Here is a 9,756-nt window from a genome sequence, read left to right on the forward strand (position 1 = left end):
TGGGAGTGGATGGGGTGCAGCAGTCTGGGTGCGCAGGAACAGGCACTCACCTCCGGGCAGTGGGAGTGGATGGAGTGCAGCAGTCTGGGTGCGCAGGAATGGGAAGTCACTGCAGGGCAGTGGGAGTGGATGGGGTACAGCACCCTGGGAGCAAAATAGCGCACAGACACCTCCTTGAAGTGGGAGTTGATGGGGTGCAGCAGCCTGGGTGCGCAGAGGCGAAACAGATAATTATGCGTGTGCAGTTGTCTGTACTCTGAAATTACTATTTCTAAACTATCTTTCAGATCACTAAACTTGAGAATGCACTATTTTAAAGACCAATTTTAAATCAATTTACAAAAAGGGGGTGGTGATGAACAGAGTGTCTGAGTTAAACAGACCACTCTTACCCAGTCCAAAGATCAGGGCTTGATCCATCACCGTTATTTATCTCACTGCCCCATCCCAGCTCAGAACCTGGCTATATGCAAATCAGTCTGTCCCTGGCCCAGTGCATCATGGGAACAGGGCAGACTAAACTACCAAGCCAATTCTTCACCAGAAAGGAGACAATCTACCGGGGACCGGTTTCTGGCATGTCCTGTTCCCATCATGCACTGGGACAGGAACAGACTAATTTGCATACAGCCAGGTTCTGAAACTGGGATGGTGCAGTGAGCTAAAAAACGGTGTTGGATCTAGCCCTGATCTTTTGACTGGGTGAGAGCTTTCTGCTTAATTCAGAGACTCTGTCCATCACCACCCCTTTTTGTAAATATTTTTGTCCACCCTAAGCGTGGAAGGGTATTCTCAGATGTGAGACCCTTGCTCATTGCACCATCAGGATTCAAGCAAACCGGGCCGAAGATGGCTGTAATGCCAGAAACCGGTCCCCGGGAGCTTGTTTCCTTTCCAGTGTAAGAATTGGCTTCTGTAGTTTGGTTTGTCCTGTTCCCATCATGCACTGGGACAGGAACAGACTAATTTGCATACAGCCAGGTTCTGAAACTGGGATGGTGCAGTGAGCTAAAAAACGGTGTTGGATCTAGCCCTGATCTTTTGACTGGGTGAGAGCTTTCTGCTTAATTCAGAGACTCTGTCCATCACCACCCCTTTTTGTAAATATTTTTGTCCACCCTAAGCGTGGAAGGGTATTCTCAGATGTGAGACCCTTGCTCATTGCACCATCAGGATTCAAGCAAACCGGGCCGAAGACGGCTGTAATGCCAGAAACCGGTCCCCGGGAGCTTGTTTCCTTCCCAGTGTAAGAATTGGCTTCTGTAGTTTGGTTTGTCCTGTTCCCATCCTGCACTGGGACAGGAACAGACTAATTTGCATACAGCCAGGTTCTGAAACTGGGATGGTGCAGTGAGCTAAAAAACGGTGTTGGATCTAGCCCTGATCTTTTGACTGGGTGAGAGCTTTCTGCTTAATTCAGAGACTCTGTCCATAACCACCCCTTTTTGTAAACAATTTTAAATCAAGGCTGAATTCAATGCTCTCCGTAGTGTTGATCCAAAGCTGAATTCAAGGTATGAACACTGCTGCCCGCAGAGCAGTAGTTTAAAGACCAGCTGTACCATAAGGTAGGCCTGAGCCAGTACGCAGCGCTGCCCTACAGACACCTCTTCAGCACGGTGCTGCGAGAGGAGTGGGATGCATCAGCTAGACTGCGCACGTGCGAATAAGAGATATTGCCATGTGTTATGATGTGATCTTTGACCTTATTCAGTCACATCTATATCTCATTTTGAAGACCAGCTGTACCATAAGGTAGGCCTGAGCCTACGGGCAGCGCTGCCCTTCAGACACCTGTTGAGGGCGGTTCTGCTGGAGGGGTGGGGTGCATCACCCTGAGTGCCCACGTGCGAAAAAGCGATGTTGCCGTCCGTAATGATGTGATCCCTGACCTCATACAGTCACATCGGTCTCATTTTAAGGACCTGCTGGACTGTACTTTAGACCTGAGCCAATGGTCAGCGCTGCCCTACAGACACTTGGAGGTGGCTTGTAGGACACTGTAGTGAGCTCCTTACTAAATGTACATGCACACAGGCTCTTGCCACTGCATTACACACGAACATTATGCTTCTAGCATGTGCTCTATTCCTTTGTATGTTATCCTTGCCATAACATATTATTATTTAACCTTGTGTATTCACGTGCACTCCAACTCCTCTTTGAACCATGATACCACTAACAGTTGGTTGATCATACTTCAAAAAGGAATGATGCACTCAACTCCTATTTTCTATCAAGCTTGAAATAAACCTTCATTTACTTCAAGACATTTCCACCATTAAATGATGTCTCTCTTTACAGAAATTCCATTGATTGGCTCAAGACGGGCTGAGCAGGAGCTCTCCCCACAATGATGCCCTGAGCAATCTAACACCTTCAATGGCAATATCAAGACACTCTTCCATTGTGAAGACCTGTTCTACCAAACAAACGCTGCCTGGACTCGGAGCTGGCACCAAAACGTCATAGGACACACCAGTGGTGGCAGATGAGCAATGAAGCCTCAATGTGCAAGACCTACAATTGAGCACAGTGACGATAAGGGGTTGATAATATGCCCTTGGGAATTCCCATAGAATACCAGGTTCACACCAAAACCTGAGCTTCTAGGGGAATTCACGAGGGCATATTATCAACCCCTTATCTCCCCTTTAGCAGGCAGTTTCCTGCCGGTAAAGCCCCCTTCCACTCACTCCCCCTCTCTTCCATTTTCGCTATGATAATTCGAACTAGCTTTCTTTACCTCTTCCACATAGCACACATACTTATGTTTCATTTTTTTCTTGCAAGTTTCCTTCGCTGCTTCCACTGGAGTCCAACCCATGTTTTTTTAATTATACTGTTCAATTAAAGTTACATTTCTATTTATTTTTGTTTTAATAAACTTTACTTTTTTTTAAAATAAACAACTGAGTGTATAGGTCTTCTTTTTCTGACAACACTTGTCTATTATTTATTGTGATAATTATCTGTTTATAGGATTTTTTAAGAACAACATTATTTAATATTAGAGTTCACCTACAAAACATAATCCTACTAACTGATGCCTGGGTAATTGTACAACTGCAAAAGTTCTATGAGTGTATCACTTTATAACACCATAAGTACTGCCCATGTGATTACAGAACAAATAAGGCACTGCCTAGGACCACCGAGGCTTCAGGGACTGCCGAGACCCACCCTGCACCAGTACTTAATTTGTAAAAGAAAAAGATCCGGGGCTTAAAGTTTTACTAAGAAGAGAATGGTTCGTGCTACTGAATGGGGGGGGGGGTGAAATGTGTGGATACAGCTCTGCATTGGTCCAACTCAGAGGGCAACACTTGACGATTCAACGTAGTCAAGGAGGAGGGGGGTGGGCTTAAAATCCATTTTCAATCAGTCATTGGTAGCTACTATTATTGCTGTTATGCTGAGGCAGAGACTTCACCCGCTCAGTTTCTGGCAGTGGGTGGGCGCCATACGTGTACCTCCAAATGTAAATATCTTACGCACCAATCCCAATCAGGTAACACTGAACACAAGCAGGAATGGATTTACATGCAATATCAGATATTCGCCAAGAGACAGTGTGACCTTAGTGAGCTGAAGTCACATGTAGGCCCAGCCCTGGGAAATAAGTGCCAGTACTAAGCACCTGCAAGCACCGGCACAAATTACGCACTGCAGTTCAATGAGCTGACGACCCTGGCATCACATGCAGCTCCCCGTGTGGAAAAGCAATCGGGTTTGCATTTTGAAAAAGAGAGCAGGTTTCCCTGCTCTCTCTTTCAAAATCCAAACCACAGTTTGCTATGACAGGGTGGGAGCCACGAGGCTCCCACCCTGCCATAGCAAACAGCAACGTCCCGGGGGAGGGCACCCCAGGACATTGCAGGAGCTGGCTCTGGGGAGTGGCAGACAGCAGGGCCCTCGAGGGCTCCAGGAGGGGGGCCATGTGGCCCCCCCTCCCACGATGTACAAAGCCCCAGGGGGTGGTGGTTCCCGGGGCTTCAGGGGGCCTTTGAGCCCCCCCACCCATTTACTAGTGAAGCCCCAGGGTGTGGCAATCCCCGGAGCTGATAGGGGCCTTTGAGCCCTCCCACCCATCTATTTTGTAGCCCCGGGAGCTGGCGGTCCCCATGGCTAGAGGGGGCTGTGACCCCCCACACATATTTCAGAAAAGCCCCGGGGTATGGTGGTCCCCAGGACTAGGGGGCCCCATTACATTAAATATTCTTGCCACCAGGATTTGGCCACCCCCGGGGCTAAATATTAAAGAAGCACGGGAGCCCACAGGTCGTTACTTTTTTTTTCACAGCAGGATCCATGCACCCTGCACGAATTTTAAAATGTTTAAAAAAAAGAAAAAAAAAATTGGAGCCCTGTGGGTCCTTGTGGAACCCCCTAAGCAGGTCTAGGGGGTCAGGGTGTTTCTACCCTACCCCCTTTTTACGTTTTGCACACTTTTTTCACTGATTTCTTGTGCCTCGGTTCTACTGAGCAACAAAATGTCTGCCAACACTTCCTGGTTTGGAGTGTTGACAGCCAGTTGACAGCCAATTAGTGTGCAGCTTGTGATCGGGAGGGTTCGCACAGGGTCACACAGGGTACCTGGATCCACCGTGCCCATAGATATATATGTGATTTTACTTTTGGTTTTCTCAGCAACTACTGGACAGATTTACACCGTTTAACAAAAAGGCATGAGTCTGAACCAAGAGCTACCTCTTTGCCAAATTTGGTGTAATTCCGTTCAGCAGTTCGGGTTGTAGCTGCAGCTAAAGGGTCCTATTGAAAATTGCATGGGGAAAACGCGTTCTGGGACCCCCTTTTTTCTTGCCCCCAGCCTAAAGAACCGCTCCAACCTTTCAGGATAGGAGCGGACCGGAGCGCCCCACAAGTTTTGCAAATTTCCCGAAGATTCGTCAATCGGGGCCAAAGTTATTCCAAATAGAATGTTGCGGATTTCCTAGGGAAAATAGGTCCTAACTATAACTACCTACTGGCAACAGCCAGTAGGTAATATATATATATATATATACACATAGACACAGATTCCCGGTACACGCTAGTACCCGCTCGCGAGTGGGTCGTCTCTGGGGTCCCGGAAGCCCAATTTATCTCTCACCACGTTCTCCTTTCAAGAAAGTACGTAGACGACACACCAGGAGTTTGCTGTGCTGTGGAAATTTATTGGCAGCAAAAACAAACAACGCGTTTCACCTCACGGCTTGCTCACGTTTGCTGAGGATTCTAAAACACAGTCCTTTTACTTTGTCTAAACACTCGTCATAGAGGTGGGACTACTCCAAAAACACCAATAGTGCAAAGTGTGGGGGACATTTTGGAACGGGAATTTGCAACATTCATGTCCGGTTCAGATAACAATTACAACCAAATCACACAAAAACCTTATGTATAGCATAAAGTGTAAAATATGGTATAGTCTTAGTCATGGACTTCTTCACGTTAGTAAATGCCAATAAATTTCCGGCATACGAGGTAACTAAAGTGGCATAATAGACTCAGTAAGGAGGACTAGGATTAAGCCCAAGTGGGCATAGTCTTAGAGAATGGTCTTATAAATGATCTGCCTGTGCAATGCAACCAGTTCAAAACAACATTTTCAATATAACAGCATACAAAGTTAGTAGACTTCCAATTTGCTCATGTCATTTCCATCCTTCATCATAAAGTTATTTCAGTGTCTTTCAATACGTAATTATAAAATCCAGCCCAAGTGGGCAAGGCCAGTGATCTTATAGGTTCTTTGCATGTACTTGCAATGGATTCCACATAAATATGATTGTGATTGATTATCTCCCGACTTTTCCATTTCATTCTATATTAATCCTCCAAAAAGGGGGTTTCCTCCATGTCATATTGACTTATTGGTTACAACCGACACTTCTTTGCGTTAGGGTTCCAACGTCCAACATCATATAAACAAATTCTGTGAATTAAAACATGGAAAATTGCTTTAAAAGAGACGACTTACATTTAGCAGCTAAGTATTTCTGATGTTTATACATATCATGTTTCATGATCAAGCTCACTCTTATTTACATTTCTCACCAATTTACATTTTTCTCTTATTGTTCAAGGTGTACAGAGAGTTCCTCATGATTATTCAGACCCTGAGGGAACGTGGTTTCGAAATCAATAATATATCTTGATTCCATCTTTCTAAGACATGTTGTTCTGTCTCCACCACGCACTCCTAGATCTATCTTGTCCAGCACCACCATTCTAAGCAGATTCTCATTTTGGAAGTGGTGTTCGAAAAAATGCCTGGCCACAGGATATTGCACATTGTGGTTCCTAATTGCCCTTAGGTGCTGCAGCACTCTTTCCTTTGCCCTAAGTGTGGTGCTTCCTATATACCACTTATCGCATGGACAGATAAGTAGATATACACAGTACATGGTATTGTAATTTAGATTTTTCTGTATTGAAAACACCCTTCCAGTACTTGGCACAATTACCTCTTTACAGTTGGTGCTGTTACGACAAGCTTTACACGATCTACAACATTTGAACCCAGGTGTATCCATAGGTTTATTAGTGCTAGTTACTGAATTCGGGCTGAGCTCATCCCTCAAGGATTTGCTCTTTCTGAATGTAACTTGCGGGTTGGGGTTCAAGTGTGATTTCAAATGCTGGTCTGTCAAAAGTACATGCCAGTGTTTCATGAGAATCTTTTTCACATCTCTAGCTTGGCCTGAGAAAGTAGTGATAAATCTAATGTTAGAATCAGTATCTTTGATCTTATTTGTGTCTAAAAGATCTTTTCTTTCTTCAGTATCAACCCTTTTCACAGCTCCCTGTATAGTTTTCTGATTGTACCCACGTTCTCTGAAGCGTTGGACCATGATTTCCTGTTCTTTTTCAAACGCTTCTTTAGTGCTGCAATTGCGCTTGGCACGTAGTAACTCCCCATAGGGGATACTATCTATGAGGTTTCTGGGATGCGCACTCCTAGCATTTAGGAGACTGTTGCCTGCTGTCATTTTCCTATAGAGACTGGTAACTATTGCAGTCCCTTGGATCTCAACACTTATGTCCAGGAACTCTATCTTGGATTTGTGTATATGTTCAGTGAATCTGAGATTGATGGAATCTTTTTACTGATTCTTCTGTGCCATCCCAGATCACATCGACGACATCTTTGTGATCTGGGATGGCACAGAAGAATCAGTAAAAAGATTCGTGTGCGAGCTGAACAACAATACCATCAATCTCAGATTCACTGAACATATACACAAATCCAAGATAGAGTTCCTGGACATAAGTGTTGAGATCCAAGGGACTGCAATAGTTACCAGTCACTAAGACTATACCATATTTTACACTTTATGCTATACATAAGGTTTTTGTGTAATTTGGTTGTAATTGTTATCTGAACCGGACATGAATGTTGCAAATTCCCGTTCCAAAATGTCCCCCACACTTTGCACTATTGGTGTTTTTGGAGTAGTCCTACCTCTATGACGAGTGTTTAGACAAGGTAAAAGGACTGTGTTTTAGAATCCTCAGCAAACGTGAGCAAGCCGTGAGGTGAAACGCGTTGTTTGTTTTTGCTGCCAATAAATTTCCACAGCACAGCAAACTCCTGGTGTGTCGTCGAGATATATATATATATATATATATATATATATATATATATACATATTTTTTTTTTATTTTTTTTTTATATATATATATATATGCAGCAACAGCGGTAATTCCAAGGCTCCGCATACATCGACCCAAGAGAAACCACACGAATCCAAATGTAAATGAAGGCACAGGATTTATTGAAAGTCCAAGTCCAACAAAATCTGATATATATATATATATATTCACTGAAAAAACCATAGGTTATAGACCATATATAGTTAGGAATTAGCATTTACAAAACCTTAATTTACTCGCACAAAACCATAGAAATTCGCATATATAGTTAGTTGCAATAACTATATATCGCGCACCCGCAATCCACTGCTGATGATGTCACATATTACATCATTCATGACATGGTCAGTGACATCACTGATGACATCACTGATGACATCATCCAGTGTTTGTATGTTTCTGTAAAGTTAAAATATGTCTTACATATTGAAGAATGAGTGGATGTATAAGTGTCTGGATGAAGGATTTAGTAGGTGCATGACTGACTGTATGAGAGAGTGATTAAATGTGTTTCACTGAGTGCATGGGTTAGTGACTAAACTGTCTTAATTTGTGCATCATTATGTCTGTTGTTCTGTAAACTGCTGCATGTGTTAATCAGTAGCTATATGAGTAACTATATGGGTTATTGATTGGTTGCCCAAGTATTTGTATGGGAGACTGAGTATGTGTGTGGGTGGCTGGGAGGTGTATGACTCTGTGCATAGATGTGTGAGCAGTTGATTCACTAGATGTATGGGTTCAAACGTGCATGTGGAAACAGCTGTATGGGCAGTTGACTGTGTGCATGAGTGTATTGGTGAGTGAATGGATATCTCAGTGCTACATGTCAAAGTAAGTACATATGTAAAACACAGTACATGTGAGAGTTGACATATATAAATAACTGAGCATAAGAGCCAGTGAATGTAAGAGTGGCTTTATGAATCATTGTGAACTTGTATCAGAGATTGTATAAGAGAGTAAATATGTGTTAGAATATGTTTGAATTAGTAAGGTGTGTATAACTGTATAGTTGAGGAAATGGAGGTGTGATTGATTCTTTGCATGACTGACTAGGTGTGTGAGTAACTCCATGGATGAGTGACAGTCTGTGAGTGTCTGTTTACACTGAGTGTATGTAAGGTTATATTAGAGTCTGAAGAGGTTCATCGTATTATCACATGAATGATATTATCAGTGATGTGATCAGTAATGTCAAATGAGATGTCATCAGTGATGTCATCAGTTATGTCATCAGTGATGTCATCAGTGATGTCACTGACCATGTCATGAATGATGTAATATGTGACATCATCAGCAGTGGATTGCGGGTGCGCGATATATAGTTATTGCAACGAACTATATATGCGAATTTCTATGGTTTTGTGCGAGTAAATTAAGGTTTTGTAAATGCTAATTCATAACTATATATGGTCTATAACCTATGGTTTTTTCAGTGAATTTCAATGGTTTTTTAATAGCAAATATCAAAAGCTGTAAAATGTCAAGTACGTGGTAGGTAAAAACATTTTCGTTTTTATGCACGCTGATGTGCTTTGAACGCTGCCCCCCCCCTCCTCTTTTCTTTTAGGAGTATTCTCTCTTTGCAGATAGTGAAGGGTAGATAATGTAAGCCTTTGCCCCCATTGTAACCCGTCGTGCCTGCTTCCCTCTACATTTGATTGATTGTTATCCAAGCATTTACTGTTTTAGAATTGGGTGCTCTCATGCTGACGCCAGCTTCAATCTGAAACATCCAGAAACACTGTAGACTACCAATTCAATTCAATCAGTTCCAGTGGAGCCCCAACGTGACCCGGTAGAGAAGAACTTGCCCTCCCCTCTTTGACTGATTGTTCTTGTTGCCTGTCCCTTCTCTTGTCATTTAACAGAACTTTTTGGACTGCTGAAAGGGGTTGTATTCCGACCGCTGGTTGGTGGAGACATTTTGACTATATTCTGGACCTGCGTTGTCGCGAAATGCGTCATATGACGCGTCGCGTTAGCGCACCCGGAAGTAGTCTACAGTGTTTCTGGATGTTTCAGACTAAAGCTGGCGTCAGCATGAGAGCACCACCATCTCGTAGCTCCGTCGTGGCCATTCCGCAAGCAATC

The sequence above is a fragment of the Lissotriton vulgaris genome, chromosome 8, assembly GCF_964263255.1.
Source record: "Lissotriton vulgaris chromosome 8, aLisVul1.2, whole genome shotgun sequence".
NCBI classification, from domain to species: Eukaryota; Metazoa; Chordata; class Amphibia; order Caudata; family Salamandridae; genus Lissotriton; species Lissotriton vulgaris.